The sequence below is a fragment of the Hemiscyllium ocellatum genome, chromosome 24 (assembly GCF_020745735.1).
Source record: "Hemiscyllium ocellatum isolate sHemOce1 chromosome 24, sHemOce1.pat.X.cur, whole genome shotgun sequence".
In the NCBI taxonomy this organism is placed as follows: Eukaryota; Metazoa; Chordata; class Chondrichthyes; order Orectolobiformes; family Hemiscylliidae; genus Hemiscyllium; species Hemiscyllium ocellatum.
Genome location: NC_083424.1, coordinates 8,709,450 through 8,726,773, shown reverse-complemented (window position 1 = coordinate 8,726,773; position 17,324 = coordinate 8,709,450). Strand labels below are relative to the sequence as shown.

At 42.2% G+C, this 17,324-nt stretch overlaps 1 long non-coding RNA gene across 2 annotated transcripts in view; it reads right to left on the bottom strand.

Moving 5' to 3' along the window:
- Positions 1 to 1,740: 1,740 nt before the first annotated feature.
- LOC132827032 (uncharacterized) overlaps positions 1,741 to 17,324 on the bottom strand; it is a 29,449-nt gene continuing 13,865 nt past the window's right edge. Inside the window, exons 2-4 of one of the 2 annotated variants that reach the window (XR_009645955.1) lie at positions 6,848 to 7,031; positions 4,380 to 4,851; positions 1,741 to 3,929 (exon numbers count right to left, since the gene is read on the bottom strand). This is a non-coding gene — a long non-coding RNA (uncharacterized LOC132827032). The remainder of the gene's footprint in view (positions 3,930 to 4,379; positions 4,852 to 6,847; positions 7,032 to 17,324) is intronic. The other variant, XR_009645956.1, reaches the window with a different exon arrangement.

The window sequence follows — 17,324 nt, the reverse complement described above, 5'->3', positions numbered from 1 at the left end:
AAACTGAGCAATGTTTCCAGTTAATTCGGCTCAAGATTAAAACTGCGGTCCTGCGGAGAAAGGGAGCGAAGCAAATTGAACACCCCGCTTTCTCGGTGGTTGGTCAGTAACATGCGGGTCTCTCTGGGGTCTCAAACTAATGGTAAAACAAAACGGTCACCCATAGCATCAAACTTTAATTTAGATCGCAGGTAAAAACAATGATTGCAGATGCTGGAAACCAGATTCTGCAGTTGAGTGGTGCTGGAAAAGCACAGCAGCTCAGGCCGCATCCGAGGAGCAGGAAATTCCGACGTTTCGGGCAAAAACCCTGCTCCTCGGATGCTGCCTGAACTGCTGTGCTTTTCTAGCACCACTCTATTCCAGAATTTAATTTAGATAGCACCTCCTCAGAATCGTCTGAAAAAGCCCGAACAGTTCCAGGTGCACTGAAAATGACCGAGACCCAACCTGGCAGCTCTCTAGGCGAAACCGCGAGGAGGCCAGGCGGTAATCCTACATTAACCCGAGTTATAAACATTATAGGCGCTGGAACTCGATGTGTTTCTCGGATTCATGTATCATGATTCACCGATTTCCAATTATCGAGGTGGGGGTTGGGGAGAGGTTGAATTTTGCAAGTGAAATAGATTGTTAATGTTTTGAACAAACGCTGCTGTTCAAACCGGCACTCTAAGATAATCACCTGTACAGACTGAAAGTAAATATCGGGAAAATCTGAGCTGTTTCACATACCCTCCCCGCACTCTCACCCGTTCCCATATACTCATACACACGGTTAGCTCAGTTGGCTGGATGGCTGGTTTATGGTACAGAGCATGGTTTGAAATGCCTGAGGATACCATAAAGGATTCTCCTTCTCAAACTCTCCCCTCATCTGAGGTGTGGTAACCTTCAGGTTAAACCATTGACAGCCACCTCTCTCTAATGAGAGCATGGTCTGGTAGGGTTTTACCTTTATATATACACTTTGGCATTGAATGTGAAGCATTGACGTCAAGCCCTGCGCTGATTTCTTTGTAACGTTACACATTCTTGTAGTCAATTAACTCGTTAATTTTAGGCATTTGCCAATTGGAGAACTACCATTAGAGAGACTGGGCATCCCTACTCAACCCGGTAGAACCGATCCCCCCTGCGTCCATTCACATTCTTGATCCAAGCATGCACAGGAGTGTAGCTGAGCACAGGACCCAATCCCTATTTTTAAAGTTACATTCTCAAGATAGCTTTTAGCAATATCTGAGCCATCTCAGCTCAGATAATGCATTGAAGGTGTAAAGTTAAAATTTGTATGTGTCCCAATGTTAGGTCAGACTGTTTCTAACGTGGGAGTTTCAGAATTTGACATGGATGAAGGTTAAAAAGCTAGGACCCAGAGGCTGGGATCACTGATGCCTGGCTGCAATTGGCAGCGGATTCCAATCTGTGTCCCTGCCCCACGTGCTGGGCTTGACCCCTCAGAACCCTGCTTTGTCTTTGTGGCTGGTCGGAACTCGCTCCCCGTTTAAACGAATGGCTGAGGGAATTTCCTCTGGTGAGGATCAGATCAACCCCCACAGCACGGGTTCGATTCATCACCGCCCCCTATTCCCCCCCCTCCCCTCCCCCCCAACACGGGGCCTCCCTCCAATACCTCAACCCGGGTTAAAAGCCGCATCTTTAACCGAATAATCGCCAAGGATCTGCCATTCGTCAGAAGATCCCTTTAGAAAAGTTTAAAAATCACACAACACCAGGTTATAGTCCAGCATGTTTATTTGGAAGCACTAGCTTTCGGAGCGCCGCTCCTTCACCTGGTGGTTGTGGAGAAGTATCACATCACAGAATTTATTGCAACAGGATTGCAGTGCATTAGAATGTAATATTAAACAAATTTAGCTTAAGTGTTTCCTCCTTTAGAATGGTCATGTTAGTTTCGGTTCTTTCATATGTATATCCCAGAACTTTTTTTAAAGTTACATTCTCAAGATAGCTTTTAGCAATATCTGAGCCATCTCAGCTCAGATAATGCATTGAAGGTGTAAAGTTAAAATTTGTCTGTGTCCCAATGTTAGGTCAGACTGTTTCTAACGTGGGAATTTCAGAATTTGACATGGATGGAGGTTAAAGAGCTAGGACGCGTTGGTGAAACTAAGATCCCAAATAGGCCCAGATCCAGCTTGGATCGCTGTAGAGTTTTAAGGGGATGAATAGCCGACCCCTCGCTTACTCAAATTCCTCGCAAAGATGCGGTGCAAATGCCTCTAGAATAGACCTGCACAAAGGCGTGGGGCGAATTTTAACAGGAGTTTCTCCAGCTTGATTGTTAAGGCTGTCCTGTACAATGAAGTTAACAATCAGAGGACACCAGGTTATGGTCCAACAGGTTTATGTGAAAGTAGAAACTTTCGGAGCGCTGCTCCTCCGTCAGGTAACTGCCACCTCAGTCCAACTCCGGCACCTCCATGTCATGGATGAACTATAAAGAAAGTGCCTGAACTTTCGTCAAACACTTGAGTAGGATTTAAAAATTGCTTTTCCTTTTTTATGTCCAGAAGTGCTGTTACAACTCAACGTTTTCTCTTCTTCATCATCAAATCACTCGTGATGTTTTTTCATTCATTAACCACCACCAGTAAATCACTCGTGTCTTTTAATTGAATCGTTTACCTGCAAAGCTCATTAAGGAAAGTGCAAACTATCAAAAGTGAGTGAGAGAGAACGAGATAGAGGGGGGAAGAGGGGAAATCAAAATGGAGTTGCAAAGGTGGGATACAGCTCATAGTGTGAGAGGGAGGCACGTTATCATTTATCATGTAACATAGAAGCGACTAATGGTTTATTGGGAGAAGGGGCAGCTCCACTGACCCCGATATCTCCCTCCCCCAATAGACAAGTTGTAAAATAATAATTTTACATGGACCGTGTTATCCTTTGAAACATAGTTGTGTAACATTTATAAGGAGCAGATTATAACTGTGTCCTCCATCTCTAGTAAACGTTGCCAAAGAATGTTGGTTAGGGACACTGTTAAAAATCACCTAGAAATTGATTAATACATGACTAACCCCATCACACTGACCCAGTTTAAAAACAAAACAATTATATAAAATGGACAACTGTAATGACTCCATTTTCAGTGGACTACAGAACCAGATGTCAATCGTTAATAGCCTTGTGACACAATGGTAGTGTCCCTGCCTCTGAGTCAGGATGGCCAGGTTGAGGTCCCACCTGTTTCACAGCTGTCATAATATATTTGAACCGGTTGATCAAAAATATCTGAAAGTTACATTGCTGTAATAAAAAAAATCTTCTACATTTCGGGGCCTTGTGGCACAGTGGTGGTGTTCCTACCTCTGTGCCGAGAGGCCCGGGTTCAAGTCCAAAGGCGGGTATTAAGATCTCTGCGCAGGTTAATGAGGAAACATCGGTGTTGGCGATGGCGACCTGCAGCCACTCGGGAATCGTGAAGGGGACAAAAGATGAACTTTGTCTCAATGATCTCTTTTTATAATTCTGTAATTAAAATGGCGCCGAATTATGGCATTCATACGCAGTTCACTGTATTTTCATTAATGCAAATCACCAAAGAAGTGCTATTCTATTTGTTTTTCCTGAGCTGTGCTGGGGTTTCTCGGCGAATTACACAGAAGCCTGACATATTCTGCCTCCCCCTATGAAGCCAACCTCATGCGTTGCTCGGGCGATTAGTGGACAGTCTGGAGGAGGCAGTTGTAAAGAATTGATGTAGTTAATGGAAGAGACTCCGGTGCCGAAAACACACATGGATCAGGCGGCATTTGTTCCAATTTGATGAAATCCGTTCTGGAGGAGATTGCTTTCTGCTCCCCTTCTCTGGTCACGTAACTGCTCTTGATACTAATGGGTCTGTTAAACAGGTCTCAACACACCGTGATGAATAAATTACACACCGGGTCTTGTACCTGCAATTGAAGTGAGACTGTTATGTCGTTATATCCTGCCTTGTTTCATTTGTTGGTACATTAGTAATCTCCCACTGAAATCTTCAAAGGTTAAATAGTTATACCAATTCCTACGTAAATATATATTTAAATATGAAAACAATGCGACTACATTGAGTTGCTGATCTTTCTTCAGCTCCGTTCGGATGTGCCTTGCTGCATTGGCTTGATTTATGTCCGGTTTTACTTGGAGGGAGTGATCTCGATATTAAAAGTGGACTGAACTCTACCCCTCTCGCACCTAAAATCTTGATATTAAGGGTTTGTAGTCATTTTGCAGGAAACGGTATCCTACACGGAGAATTATAGTACCATTAGCAGAATGGCCTCTGTAAGATAAATTCAGTGGGAATATGTCTTCATACATCTGAATTTAATTTATATTAAACATATCAATGATTGAACACTTACACTTAAAACGTCATCCCGTATTTCTTTTAAATTATTCACATAATATTCCACATCCAGATCTGCCCAGTTTGTTACAGGATTCCCATGTCCTCTTGATTAAATTTCGGGTTTGAAGGTATCAATATGAAAACACGCCTCATTCTTTTGATTCTAACCTATGTGGCGCCATGGTCGTCGCTAATTCATTTTTCTTTGTTGTTTAAACATTTCGTTTCTTTCGAAAGTCACTGACCCCGGCTTCAAAAGTGAGCCTGAACCCGCGCCAACTGCTCCCTGTTTGCGACCGAGACAGAGGGAGCAGCGGCCTCGGTGGTTTTAAATCGAGAATCTACTTGATGTTGGACCGGTTGAAAGCTCAACACCTCGAACAAAATGCAGGCTCGGCCTTAGTGAAGAAACATGGATGAGGATGAACTGAACCCAACATTCCATCAGAGGGTCAGGATTCGAAGTTTGTAGACGGTGAGCAGTTCTAAGGGAGAAATTGAACTTTACTGTAAGTATAAACACGGTGGTATTTTCTCTCCTGTCTGCCTGAGGTTTGGTTTGCCGGTGCACCTGCAATTTTCACCCCCTACCTTTTAAAAATGAAGTTCCCAGTGGCCAACAAATAAGAAAGAAAAACACGGACAAATAGACACATAAAGGGTCTTGCGGGACGAGGGTAGTGTCCCTGTCTCTGAGCCAGGAGGCCGGTTTCAAATCCGTTATGAATCAGGTTGGTTAGGAAACTATAGAGAAAGAGAGCACAACAGTCAATGACACTGCAACACAGTCAGTGGAATACAGAGGGATGGTAGTGTCCCTGTCTCTGAGCCAGGAGGCCAGTTTCAAATGTGTTATGACACCTCTGAATCAGGTTGGTTAGGAAACTATAGAGAAAGAGAGCACAACAGTCAATGACAATGCAAGGCAGTCAGTGGAATACAGAGGGAGGTTGCAGGGGTCACGGCAGGGGATGGGAAAGACATAGCGAGGCCGAGAGATTCGGACTCATGGGATCTCTGTGTAGACTGGCTAAGTATACTTGGTAAAGGTAGTGATGAAGGATGAGTGTCTCCAGAGAGCTCTCTGGGAACGACTGAACCTCCATATTGAGCCTGAAAGCTGCGTGCACCAGTCCCACATAAGAAACTTTAACGTGGAACAGAACCAGTTGTATAGATTCGAGGGGAGAGCTGAGTTGGGTACATCGTGTAAAATAAATTAGAAAGTATGCATGAACATTTAAAAGAAACAATTTAAAAATCTGCAACAAAAAACATTTAATTTAAAAATAAACTCAAGATCCGCGCCTGCCTCACTCTGGGGCTATGAAATTTAAAAAGGGTTATAATGTTTCAAAGAATGGCAATGAGTCTGAAGGTTGAGAATGTTCTAGAAACCAGCGAGAAGTTGACGAAGAGACTCCTATTAAAGGGTTCTTGAGTTGCAGACTCTTAAATAAAATATCAGTTTCTCCTGCAAGTTATTTTGTTAAAGCAGGTAGACGCGCCTTCTCTCTCAGTAGAACCCTTTGTGTACACCTGCGGCTCCCTTTCACATTGAGAAAGTCATTAAGACTTTCAGCTGAGCTCCGGCTATTCGGCCGGGACTCTCTCCCTGCTCCTACCTTCCTGATGATGAACAGTCGATGTCCCCGTACCTGTCAGCTCCATCCTGGGAGAGGGGGGCATCCTTCGCGTGTGCTGCTGTCGGTTTCAGTCGCCCATCGATCGGGAGGAGGTTACTCTCCAGAAGGACAGACCGTTCCGTTGCTCGGGCCCTGCTCTGCTTGTCTGAGCCGAACCGGCTCTAAATGCCACCTCGAAAAGGGACTGCAACATGTTGACCAACTCTGACTGACAGATAGCTGTGTGCTTTAAACAAATCGCCGAAATGCCGAATTTTAATCAATTACACCTTCCAATCCGGTATCCCTCACTGTGAGGGAATGTGCGCGTGTGAATAAGGGGGTGTGTGTGTGTGTGTGTTGTCGAAGTGAGGGAATTTATCTTTAGTAATTCAAACGACAACGTGTTCTGTCAATGTCCTGGGCAACAGCTCTATTTGTCTCAATCACCTATTTAGTGGGTTTAATGGGTTTCCATAAAGACACTAATCCTGCTTTGAATCCCAGTCACCATGCAGAGAAAGTTGGGGAAGGATTTAACCGTAACATAAAAAAAACTACACCCCAGACAAAAAAAAATCAGTCCCAGGAAATTCTGAATGCAGACAACCTGAAATTTATGAATAATAATATTCGAAAGAAAATCCGATCATTGATTCCCAAAACACATTTAATGCAAACGTAAATGTGTTATAATAATTTGTACCGTCGACTTTTACAATTAGATGTAAATATTAATGTAATTAGATTTATACTTCATTACTTCATGAAATCATGTCAGACTCTATAAAACATTTTATTCGCTACAGTTTAGAAGAATTACATAAATTAACTCTCTCTACAGATGCTGCCAGACCTGCTGAGTTTCTCCAGTATTCTCTGTTTGGATTCACAGGTCTGCCGTCTCCGCAGATTTTTAACTGTGTTTACAAAATTCTTTCCCAGTGAACAAATGATGACAGCCGCTCCCGTATAAAATCGTTTTCCAACTGCACCCGCTCGCTGATCATGTGGCTCACGTGACTGTTCCCAGATATGAACTAGAAGTAATTAAAATAGGCAAGAACTCAGTAAATTCAACGAAAGTGGCAGATTTATTGCCTGGGGCGCGGCCGCGAACTTTAGTGAAAAATGAAAGACGATTACATTTTTAAAAGTTGCAGCTGTAATTGTGCTCGACGAGGAAGCTTCTAAAATAGCTTCAGCTTTAATGTGGCTGTTTGGAACCATTCAGATTACATCTTTCTTTTCAAAGGGATGAACCTTTCAGATTTTGCCCTTTACATTTATTTGCATCACGGTACCCCCTGTTGACTCTTCTTTGACCGTACTTTTATATTAATAAATGTAATCCAGTTGCAATTATTCAGCCCCAAGTGTTATGACGTGAGTCATATTCATCATGCGTTAAGTTGACCCCATTGTTCTCTGTTTGAGGGTCACTTGACCCAGGCGATATGTTTCCAGGATGGTGAGTGACTTGGAGGGGAACTTGCAGGAGGTGGAGTTCCCATGTATCTGCTGCCCTTGTCCTTCTAGACGGAAGTGGTAGTGGATTTGGAAGGTGCTGCAGTAGGGTTAGTTACTGAATTGACGAGCTGCAGCAGTGGCATCTTGTAGGTGGTATACACTGCTGCCACTGTGTGTGTGGCAAAGGGAGTGAATATTGAGGCTGGTGGATGTGGTGCCAATCAAAGCGGTGTTGCTTTGTCCCGGATGGTGTGAGGTTCTGGAGTGTTGTTGGAGCTGCCCCCATCCAGACAAGTGGGGAGTACTCCATCACACTCTTGCCTTGTGGACAGGCTTTGTGGCGCCAGGAGGGCTGAGTCACTGGCTACAAAATTCTCTGCCTTGAAACCACAGCGTGTGTAGTTGCCGGTGAACTGTGATTTGTCAGGTGGTATGGGTAACACTTACATAAATGCGACGTCTAAAGAAAGGTGGCCTGTCTACCCAGGCCAACACACTGGCATAGACAGCCTTTCCACTCATTACAATCGACAACGCGGAACATACTATCCATGCCTTCTGGTGGTCCCTGAAATCAGTTTGAAAATTATTTATAATCAACTAGTTCAGGCACTCCATTAGGGCCGATGGGTCTTGAACCCTGACTTTCTAGGTCCTAAACACTGCCGCGAAACCCCCGTGAATTCGGGCTTTAGATATTTTCTAAACAACATGTGCAGAGAGAGACCTTATCACACAGCCCTGGAGCAGGTGGGATTTGAACTAAGGTCCACCTGGCTCAGAGATAGGGACACTAGCAGAGCCCTTCAGGCTTGTAATTTCACTGTGAATGGTCAATGTTTCTGACAGATTGTTGACCTCTTCGAGAAGTGGTAGTTCATGAGACCAACAATTCACCTCAATAGGCCGTGGCTCATTGGGACGAATCTGAAGGTTATACTTAAGTCTTCCTTCAGCACCACATCCAAACTAACTCCAGTGAATGGTCCTGCCTTACCTACCAACACTGTTAATTAGAGAATGATCTGGGAGCTATCCTAGCTGCTCATCGAGAATGTTTATGTGCTGGCTGCTGTCAGTACATACCGAAAAGAGCAGACCGGTGATGACGAGTGTGAAAGGCGTTGTGGGAATGTAAATAATGCTCTCAAGCCTCCAGTTTAGCGATTGGCGCCATAACAGGATAGTGCATTAACAAAACATGAATAATTAGAACATTGGAAATCACTGGGTCACGTACGTTTTGGTCTGCAGTGGGTAATTAAACAGAGTCTGAAAGAGGTCTAGGGGAAACAGAGCAGCCGAAAATGAGCACACAGAGAGAGGCCAGTTGCCAGAAATCTAATATGGGACGTCAATACATTAAATCCATTAACATCCAATGCGACCAACAGTTATCAATTCCTGCGGGATCATGTTCATATTTTGTTTATTTTTTTCAAAACAGTGAAAGGTAAAAGAACATTTAGCACAGAGGGCAGGCTAGAAAAAAAGGGTGGGTCACCAATTGTCCGGTGTGAGATTCGGACACTATTACATTTTAATCAGTTACTTTCCTCACACCAACATCCTTGCCTTTTGTACATACTAAAATAAAACTCAAAAATGCCAATATTTTCTGCATGACAAATGCTGGAGGGGGTTTGAAAGTCGGATGTTAAGTACAGAGTTTAGATTTAATTTTGAAAGCTCCGAGATAAACGAGTGCGAGAGAACGAGTCTGCATTTTGTAACGCCAGCTGCTGAGTTCATCCCAAACTATGGCGCAGTCCATTTAAGAACAAACCGAATTCAAATCCTGTCACAAAACATCTCACTGTTTCACTGAAGCTAACCTCGGGTCGAATGTAATCTCGGACTAAAATAAAGACAATGTTTGGGAACAAATCTATACATTATTTAAACAACATTAATAATAGCAGCGACAATTCTTTGAATCTTCAGAATGTTCAGAAAGCCTAATTGTATTTAAATTGTTATTTCTCCTTGGCTTAGCCGAAGTGAAATAATTTTTTAAACCTGCAGAGATTCACGCTCTAAATTTATAAAATTACTAACGCTTGCCATCTAGCGGCAAGTTAGGTCACTGTCAGTGGTAATATCAAACAAATCTCAGGCAAGCATCAAGACTCCACTGAAGTACAAAGGTAAAGTCTTACCATAGTCTTACTCTGTTATTAGATGGAGAGATGATTGGTGGCACTTTAGGATGAAAGATCACCACTTCTCAGGTGAGGGGAGAGGTTGAGAAGGAGATGTCCTTTATAGTAACCTCAGCCAGTGCAGGAATTAAACCCACGCCATTGCCTTCACTCTGCATTGCAAACCAGCCATCAAGCCAACTGAGCTGACTGACCCTCAAATTGCAGTCACTGCTGTTGGAAATGTGGCAGCCAATTTGTGCACAGCAATTTCCCACAGACAACAATGTGTTAATAATTGGATAATTTCTTTGTGTTATTGATTACAGGTCAAATATTGACAAAGACACCAGGGAGATCTTGAATGTTTCTCTTCAAAATAGTGTTCATTCACCTGTGGAGGCAGATGGAGACTCAGTTCAAGGTCTTAACTGAAAAATGGGACCTTTGACAGTGCAGCACTCCACTGGGGTTTAACCTCCTTTTTTAAAATGCAAAGGTTCTGGAACAGGATCTGAACCTACAGTCATCTGTCTCAAAGGCAAGATTGCTACAATCTTTTCTCTTCCTGACCCACATTTCTGTTGACATGAAGCATCTTAGCTTTCTTTTAAGTTTAAATCTGTTTACCAATAAATTGCATGTATATTAACTACAAATGTTCAAATCTTTGTAGCAATGAGGGCACTGTGACTAAAAACAGCTTTTCCTCAACCATCAGGTCAAAAACAGCAGGTTATAATTTCGAGCACAAAATTGAGCCTTTGTGGTTGGGTTACTAAAGTTTGGCAAAGGGATCACTACAGATTGGAATCAATTAAAATCTTCAGGAGGCAGAGTCATTTTCTTGTAATCAAGGTGAATGGAAATGGTTTCACACCCAAATAACAGACCATTGATCTCACAAATAAACATGGTTTTCTGCAGTTCTCAGCAATGTTAGGTGCATCTTTCTAATATTTTGTTTCTCACACATTTTGAAATTATAAGATTTCAAACTGATTAAAACAAGGATGAGCCAGTGTTAATTTGCTCACCTTACTTCAGTTGAGAAAGTGAAAATGCACAATAATATTATACCCATCATGTTGTAAGGAAGACTGGTTTTTGCTTGCAATTTTTCTCCAAACTCATACCATTTCTTTGATGATAATTGTACCACACAATTTCAACTTCATTCACACTTCGTACATACCATATTCAAGATTCTGGCAAGACATGGTACATACAAACATACATAAAAGCTTGCATTTAATATGTTCATAGCTCTGAAAGTGTCCACCTTCATATAAAATACTAAATTGTAAGTATAAAACTTCTCTTTGCTAATCAGAAGCAACAAAAATGTTATTTCCAGTTGAATTTTCTGATCTCTTGGAGGAAAAAGGCCAAGCAGCTTCCAATTTAGAGAAATGTTTGACAGAAAGAGCAATTAGCCACTCATTAATCTTGGCCTGTGCCTGTGACAGAAAGGAAGCATCCTGTCAATTTTACCACCCTAATTCTTTCCCCCACTCTGTTCTAGTACAAAGTGAGTGGACAAAAAGCATATTCATTTAAAGAAAAGTTACAAACTTATTTTGATGGTCGCAGAATATATACATTGTCAGATATGCAAGGGAAAAACCAAGCCATTCAATTCAAATACTAGTTTTGTTTGTTTGTGAATGTGTGCATATTATCTATGTTGTGCTTGGTTGATAATTCCATTAAAATAAAACATTTAAAATTCATTTTACCCAGTAAAAATTAAAATCAAAGTATTTAGAATCAGAAAAACTTATAGGACTGAATGAATCCATTGGGCTCATTATGCCTGTGTGAACTCTTTGAAAGAAATGTCTAATTTATTCCCAATGTCTTCACTGTAGCTCTGCAACTTAGTCCTCTTCAAGTACATATCCAATTTCCTTTTGAAAATTCAACTGGAAATCTATCCCTCCAGTATTTCACATCATGCATTCGTGAGGTTGGCCAATTGTGCGATCAAAAGTGTCCTCCTTTCACCCCCTCCTTTTCTGGCCATTCTTTACCAACCCACTTCCCAGATCTTTGATCCAACTGATTAGTCTATCTGCAGTCATAGAGTCAAATAACATTGAAACAGACTCTTCAATCCAACTAGTTCATGACAACCATGTTCCCAAACTAAACTAGTCCCACCTGCCTGATTTGGCCCAAAACCCTCCAAACCTTTCCTATTTATGTACATATTTAAATGTCTTTTCAACATTGTAACTGTACTGCTTCCACCACTTCCTCTGGCAGTTGATTCCACACACGAACCATCTTTGTACAAAAAACATTGACCCTCATGTCACCTCTAATTTTAAAAATATTCCCCCGAGCTTTGAACTCCACCACCTTAGGGAAAAGACTTTTGTTATTCAACTGACCTACGTCTCTCCTGATTTCAGAAATCTCTATAAGATCACCCTTCAGCTTCCCACATTCCAGAGGTAAAGGTCCCAGCCTATTTTTATAACTTACACCCTTTATTCCCAGCAACATTCTGGTAAATCTTTTCTGAACCTTCTCCAGTCTAATAATATTCTTTCGAAAATAGGGTGACAAGAACTGCACACAGTGCTCCAGAAGAAGCCATGACCCATACAACCTAAACATGACATCCCACTCCTATACTCAAAGGTCGTCAGGGAGAAATTGAATATGGAGACTCATTACTGACCATTCTCAATCTCCTTTCCCCTATCTTCTTCAACTTGATTTAGGACAAAATCCATTTAGTATGTGATTCAGTGTGTGGCTGGTTCAATGAGTGTATATTAAGGTCTAAGCTGGCCCTTTCCTTCAATTTTAAATTGGCTTGAGTAGAAGTAATGATGCATTTCTTCACTTTCCTACTTGGTACATGTAGCACACTGGTGTAAACTAGTGTATGTAGCAAAGTAAATAGGCTGGTTTGGGGTAGAGGGTAAATATAATTTCTTCATTCAGGATCATAGATAGAAGTCAACATCTATTAGCAAACCCAGATCCATCATGACCAGAATCTGAAACCCTTATGTGTATCATAGTCATGTAGACTGTTTTGCATGACTGACAATTACATTTATTTTTAAGCTTGTCAAGCAGCAGAGATCATGTAGCTAACTCATTACAAAATGGTGGAAAATATGCTGTTTGAACATCTGAATCAAGTTAAAACTTATGACCAGATAGTTTTACAAAATAAACAATTATATGGAAGAATATTCTGATCAAATAATCAGCAACACAATACATCCCAAAATTGATAAAATCACCAAAAGCATAATATTCATTCCAGAATCTTGAACTTCACTCTGCAAATAATTTAATGTCAGTATTTCAAATATGTGAAACTTGTCTACTGTTGTAATATAAATACTACTTGTCAAACAGGCAATGGGAGAGAAACCAGCATGTACGTTATTAGAAGAGTGCAGCAACACCTCAAATCAAAGTAGGTCTTTGGCCTTCAATTCGGTTATTAATTCAATAATTTGTTCAGATGGCAGCCACTTGGTAACTTTGAGTAGGTTATAGAGTCATAGAGATATACAGCATGGAAACAGACCCTTCGGTCCAACCTGTCCATGCCGACCAGATATCCCAACCCAATCTTGTCCCACCTGCCAGCACCCGGCCCATATCCCTCCAAACCCTTCCTATTCATATACCCATCCAAATGCCTCTTAAATGTTGCAATTGTACCAGCCTCCACCACATCCCCTGAAAGTCAAAACAACAGCAGTTTAAAAGGGAGAAGAGCAGACAAAAGAAGCACATGGTAAGGACAGTGGAGGGGAGAGAGAGAGAGAGAGAGAGAGAGAGAGAGAGAGAACCTGCACAGTTACCGCCTTTGCTGGTTGAATTCGTGTATCGCCGGACATCGGTGTGCATCTAGGAAAATTAACAACCAGTGAAATTCACAACTAATCTTGGAGGAACTGTTGGGTGAAGTTCACAGCACAGAATCAGGTAAGTTAATTGTTGTTTTAAGTATGTCCAAGAGAAAGGCTGCAGTAGTGAGTACAGCGGATTCTTTCTTGATTATATGTTTTTGGAGATAAGCCTCTCGATTAAATTTAAAGTATAAGCCATAGCTATTAATTTAACCTGGGGCAGTGTTTGTAGAGGAATAAGACGGTGTTATTTTCTGGGTCTGTAGATTGTGAAGGAGCAAAAATGACCTTTGCAGTGATATGTACTTCTTGTCAGATGTGGGAGTTTAAAGAGAGTTTCAGGGTTACTGCGGATTATATCTGCCATAAATGCTGTTGGATGCAAATCTTATCAGACCGAGTGGATCGGTTGGAGAGACAGATAGAAGCGATGAGGAATTTGCAATAGCAACAGTATGTGATGGATGGCAGTTATAGAAAGGGGGGAAAGTCTCAGATACAGTCACATAGATGGGTTAACACCGGGAAGGGTAAGAGAGGTAGGCAACTAGAGCAGGAGTCTTTTGTGGATATACCCATTTCAAACAGGTATGCTGTTTTGGAAAATGTAGGGAGTGATGGATTCTCAGGGGAACGTAGCACAAACAGCCCAAGTTCCTGGTATTGAGACTGGCTCTAATGCAACGAGGGGTACGTCGGCTTCCAAGAGATCAATTGTGTGAGGAGATTCTGTAGTCAGAGGTATAGACAGACGTTTCTGTGGCAAGCAGAGAAAAAGCAGAACGGTGTGTTGTTTCCCTGGTGCCAGGATTAAGGATGTCTCAGAGAGGGTGCAGAATGTTCTCACAGGGGAGAGGAGCCAGCAGGAAGTCATTGTCCACATTGGAACCAACGACATTGGAAGGGAAAAGGTTGAGATTCTGAAGGGATATTACAGAGAGTTAGGTAGAAATTTAAAAAGGAGGTCCTCAAGGGTAGTAATATCTGGATTACTCCCAGTGCTACGAGCTAGTGAGGGAAGTGATAGGAGGATAGAGCAGATGAATGCATGGCTGAGGAGCTGGTGTATGGGAGAAGGATTCACATTTTTGGATCATTGGAATCTCTTTTGGGGTAGAAGTGACCTATACAAGAAGGACGGATTGCACCTAAATTGGAAGGGGACTAATATACTGGCAGGGAAATTTGCTAGAACTGCTTGGGAGGATTTAAACTAGTAAGGTGGGGTTGTGGTGGTGGGGGGGGGGGGAACCCAGGGAGATAGTGAGGAAAGAGGTCGATCTGAGATGAGTACAGCTGAGAACAGAAGTGAGTCAAACAGTCAGGGCAGGCAGGGACAAGGTAGGACTAATAAATTAAACTGCATTTATTTCAATGCAAGGGGCCTAACAGGGAAGGCAGATGAGCTCAGGGCATGGTTAGGAACATGGGACTGGGATATCATAGCAATTACGGAAACATGGCTCAGGGATGAGCAGGACTGGCAGCTGAATGTTCCAGGATACAAATGCTACAGGAAGGATAGAAAGGGAGGCAAAAGAGGAGGGGGAGTGGCATTTTTGATAAGGGATAGCATTACAGCTGTGATAAGGGAGGATATTCCCGGAAATACATCCAGGGAAATTATTTGGGTGTAACTGAGAAATAAGAAAGGGATGTTCACCTTATTGGGATTATTATAGACCCCCCAGTAGTCAGAGGGAAATTGAGAAACAAACTTGTAAGGAGATCTCAGCTATTTGGAAGAATAATAGGGTAGTTATGGTAGGGCTGCAAATGTGTTGCTGGTCAAAGCACAGCAGGTTAGGCAGCATCTCAGGAATAGAGAATTCGACGTTTCGAGCATAAGCCCATGGTAGGGGATTTTAACTTTCCAAACATCGACTGGGACTGCCATAGTGTTAAAGGTTTAGATGGAGAGGAATTTCTTAAGTGTGTACAAGATAATTTTTGATTCAGTATGTGAATGTACCTACTAGAGAAGGTGCAAAACTTGACCTACTCTTGGGAAATAAGGCAGGGCAGGTGACTGAGGTGTCAGTGGGGGAGCACTTTGGGGCCAGCTACCATAATTCTATTCATTTTAAAATAGTGATGGAAAAGGATAGACCAGATCTAAAAGTTGAAGTTCTAAATCGGAGAAAGGCCAATTCTGATGGCATTAGGCAAGAACTTTTAAAAGCTGACTGGAGGCAGATGTTCACAGGTAAAGGGACGGCTGGAAAATGGGAAGCCTTCAGAAATGAGATAACAAGAATCCAGAGAAAGTATATTCCTGTCAGTGTGAAAGGGAAGGTTGGTAGGTATAGGGAATGCTGGATGACTAAAGAAATTGAGGGTTTGGTTAAGAAAAAGAAGGAAGCATATGTCAGGTATAGACAGGATAGATCGAGTGAATCCTTAGAAGAGTATAAAGAAAATAGGGAGTATACTTAAGAGGGAACTCAGGAGGGCAAAGCGGGGACATGAGATAGCATTAGCAAATAGAATTAAGGAGAATCCAAAGGGGCTTTACAAATATATTAAGGAGAAAAGGGTAACTAGGGAGAGAATAGGGCCCCTCAAAGATCAGCAAGGCAGCCTTTGTGAGGAGCCACAGAAAATGGGGGAGATACTAAATGAATATTTTGCATCAGTATTTACTATGGAAAGGGATATGGAAGATGTAGACTGCAGGGAAATAGATGACGACATCTTGCAAAATGTCCAGATTACAGAGGAGGAAGTGCTGGATATCTTAAAGGTGGATAAGTCCCTAGGACCTGATCAGGTGTACCCGAGAACTCTGTGGAAAGCTAGAGAAGTGATTGCTAGGCCTCTTGCTGAGATATTTGTATCATCGATAGTCACAGGTGAGGTGCCGGAAGACTGGAGGTTGGCAAACGTGGTGCCACTGTTTAAGAAGGGTGGTAAGGACAAGCCAGTGAGCCTGACCTTGATGATGGGCAAGTTGTTGGAGGGAATCCTAAGGGACAGGATGTACATGTATTTGGAAAGGCAAGGGCTGATTTGGGATAGTCAACATGGCTTTGTGCATGGGAAATCATGTCTCACAAACTTGATTGAGTTTTTTGATGAAGTAATAAAGAAGATTGATGAGGGCAGAGAAGTAGATGTGATCTATATGGAGCTCAGTAAAGCGTTCAACAAGATTCCCCATGGGAGACTGATTAGCAAGGTTAGATCTCATGGAATACGGGGAGAACTAGCTATTTAGATACAGAACTGGCTCAAAGGTAGAGGACAGAGGGTGGTGGTGGAGGGTTGTTTTTCAGACTGGAGGCCTGTGACCAATAGAGTGCCACAAGGATCGGTGCTGGGCCCTCTATTTTTTGTCATTTACATAAATGATTTAGATGCGAGCATAAGAGGTACAGTTAGTAAGTTTGCAGATGGCACCAAAATTGGAGGTGTAGTGGACAGCGAAGAGGGCTACCTCAGATTACAACAGGATCTGGACCAGATGGGCCAATGGGCTGAGAAGTGGCAGATGGAGTTTAATTCAGATAAATGCGAGGTGCTGCATTTTGGGAAAGCAAATCTTAGCAGGACTTATACACTTAATGGTAAGGTCCTAGGGAGTGTTGCTGAACAAAGATACCTTGGAGTGCAGGTTCATAGCTCCTTGAAAGTAGAGTCGCAGGTAGATAGGATAGTGAAGAAGGCGTTTGGTATGCTTTCCTTTATTGGTCAGAGTATTGAGTACAGGAGTTGGGAGGTCATGTTGCGGCTTTACAGGACATTGGTTAGGCCACTGTTGGAATATTGCATGAAATTCTGGTCTCCTTCCTATCGGAAAGATGTTGTGAAACTTGAAAGGGTTCAGAAAAGATTT